Raw genomic sequence first — 3,013 nt, 5'->3', positions numbered from 1 at the left:
CTTTAAATTCACGCAACGTGGAAATTGAACCTCTAATACAAATAAAATCTCAATTTGGCGTCGTTGTTTATGTGGGTTACATATAGTTGATCTGTGTGTAAGTGCGACATTCTATTTTGTGGGGTCTATTTATGTAGTTTCAGTCCATACTAGTATTATATGAAGTATATGTTGTGAACTACATTTAGATTACACCAACGATTGAGCCCCCACGGGATGCTGCTAGTTTTAAGACCGTTTAGGGTGATTATTTTACATATAGCATGTTTACAGTAAGAGAGATGATTTTAAAGTGTTATTTACAAAGTGATGATACTATTTACAACCAGCTCAAATCACTAACAGTCTGCTCTTTGAGCAAGTTTTGGACGAACCTGAATAGTAACGGTGAACATGGTAGTCATACAGATTAGGAAGCCATCCATCTATAAGCCAACCCTCATAAATTCATCTGCTTCCACTATTCTTCTAATGACTGATAAAGAAAGCAAAGCTGGCAGCTTTGCTGTAGTTCCAATAAGTACTCCCTAACCATATGATCAATAAAGTCTTTTAAAAGGAATCCCAATTTTCTCAACATAAAAGAAAACCATAAAATATATCTGCAAGCCTGTTGGTATTGATAGACTTGCATGTTTTAATTTATTGCCATTCTCATAAATATGGCGTTTTCCTAAAGTATTGTACTTCAAACGTTGAAAAGTTAACGCTGTTTTTACACGGTAAGCAAACACTTTCAATCTACATTTCCTCCCATAATGCAACATCAATCAAATTCCTACTCAAGACTAAAATTAAAAATCCTATTTCTACAATACCAAAATCAAACATGCAGATATTCAAATTCAACAAAAGGTTTTATTTAAAAACTGATATTACTATTTTCTTGAGCCTTACCTGATCACGACGAAACAATGGGCTCAGAAATACTATTTGAAATTGAATTTGAACGATGACAACTACCTCTTTTTGTGAATTCAATGCTGGAAATTGGAAAAAATACTATAAACTTTCAATCACACAATTCAATTTCCATACAAAAGGCCAAATTTTCATACATGCAATTCAACTACGATTGTCATTACAGACCATTGCAGAATTAATTACCAAAAACAACATTATACTATGAGTGAGGATTATATCCCTCTAACATAGCCGACTCACTAATTGTCAAAAGAATAAGCAAAAATCACTTGAGAATAAGCAAAGATCTACTGAATAATAACAGAAGGTGTCTCTACAAAAACCAACAATTTGGTGAGCAAAAACACATCTTTTAACCTTATCTCTTCTTTTGACAGTAGTGTTCACAAACCACAATCAGTGTCACACTCTCCACGTGATGTTACATTAAATGGGATAATCAAACACTCACATAAACCCATTTCTTTGATTCTTTTCCCCTTTGTCCTGGAAAATATGGGTGAAAAATATATGCATCTGTTTAAACAAAACTCTATAATTGCACACTAATTAGAGACTTGAAGGCTAATCTGCCATTGCAGGTGGAATTGTGTTTAAGGAGAAAAGCTGCACCAAAAGGCATGAACTGTGGCGCATTCATAGAACGGGGTGATTATGTCTCACACCTATCTCAACAACTACCAATGAAACTTAATATGTCTCCCAAAGCTCGAGCCCTTCTTGTCTTTGAAGTCACCGGAACTTGAGTTTGGTTTTTGGTGCTTCTCTTATGACACTTTCATAATGTTTGTACCCCACATTCCAAGGTTGAAGCATAATTGATCGGCAACTATTTTGTGTCCATCACCACTTTCTCGTTTTCATTCTCTAAAAACATTATATAAGATTTTCATTCTCTAAAAGTATTATATAATTGAATCCAATTTCATTTTTAAACAAAACCCATGATTCTGATCATGATTAAAAATTCTCCATCAAACCCGATTCAGCACAACCAAACATGACCCAAATTCTACAATCAGATCCCGACCTCAATTGAAATTCCGAATTGCATTTCTGAATTTCATATAGTAATTGAACACAACCAATTGCTCAAAATTCCAAACATAATATGAATTTTTTTTACACGTTTAACAATATGTATATTCTTATAACCTCACCACCAATCTTTTTCTAGCACCCTTGATTCTTTTCCAGCGAACCACCAAATTTTAGCAAAAAGCAAAGATTTTTGCTGGGTTTTTTAGATTGGACACTAAAAATCTCAATACAATACATAATCTCAAATTTGGAGGGATGGATAAACCAAGTTACCATCTTTTTCCTTAAGTCCATTAAGAAATCTAGACATTTTAGTAGATGGGTTCTGCACAAAATCAAATATTCTTCCTGAATTTTTCAAATTAGACACTAAATTCTTCAAGAAAATGCAGAATATAAATGCAACTCTGACCAGAAACCTAATCAAATTAATTACTCATATATGTGAACAGAAAATGTTGTTTTGTGGAATTTTGAGAGTGATTGATAGTGAAAATTTGAAATCAACACAACATGCATGAGTTCTACAAAGGTTTCAGAGCTTACCCAATAAACAGGACGATGTCGGAAGCAGGGAAAGCGGCGTGATTGCAGTAGAGGCCAGGATGAAAAGCAAGGGACGGGCATGGAGAGGAGCGACGTATGAGGGAGTTTTGGATTCTAGGGATGAGAGTAAATTTAATTGCAGCACAGCAGAAACGAAGAGAGCCACAGATGTCAAAAGGGATCAGTCGCATAAATGAAATAGAAGAGACCAAGTGGCGTTAAAACCGGAACAACAATGTGCTTATGAACAGTGTTTTAGCGTGTTTTCGGTTTTAGTATAAACTGAATTTATTTTAAATTAGAGAAATGTTATTGGCATTTCAAAAATCTCGTTGTACATTTCCAGTTCTCTATATTTGGAAAGAAAATTACGCTTATGATGAGTGTAGAAAATTTAGAGCGTAGAATAAAATTTTTGAAATGTCAATAATAATTCCCTTGAATTAATGTCTTAGAGGCAGGTTTTTATTTGAGGTATATTAGCTCAACGGAAGTACTGTGA

At 34.1% G+C, this 3,013-nt stretch overlaps 1 long non-coding RNA gene across 1 annotated transcript; it reads right to left on the bottom strand.

The window, feature by feature from the left end:
• Nucleotides 1–223: 223 nt before the first annotated feature.
• On the bottom strand, nucleotides 224–2,740 carry LOC125480756. Its single transcript, XR_007261026.1, has 2 exons — nucleotides 2,512–2,740; nucleotides 224–527 (listed from the first exon to the last, which is right to left on the bottom strand). It is a non-coding gene; the product is annotated as an uncharacterized LOC125480756 (long non-coding RNA).
• Between the last annotated feature and the right edge of the window lie 273 nt (nucleotides 2,741–3,013).

This window comes from the organism of the source record quoted next, unplaced genomic scaffold (assembly GCF_019419815.1).
Source record: "Pyrus x bretschneideri cultivar Hongxiangsu unplaced genomic scaffold, Pyrus_bretschneideri_v1 Contig35, whole genome shotgun sequence".
NCBI classification, from domain to species: Eukaryota; Viridiplantae; Streptophyta; class Magnoliopsida; order Rosales; family Rosaceae; genus Pyrus; species Pyrus x bretschneideri.
The sequence above is the reverse complement of the archived record's forward strand: the minus strand, read 5'-3'. Positions and strand labels throughout refer to the sequence as shown.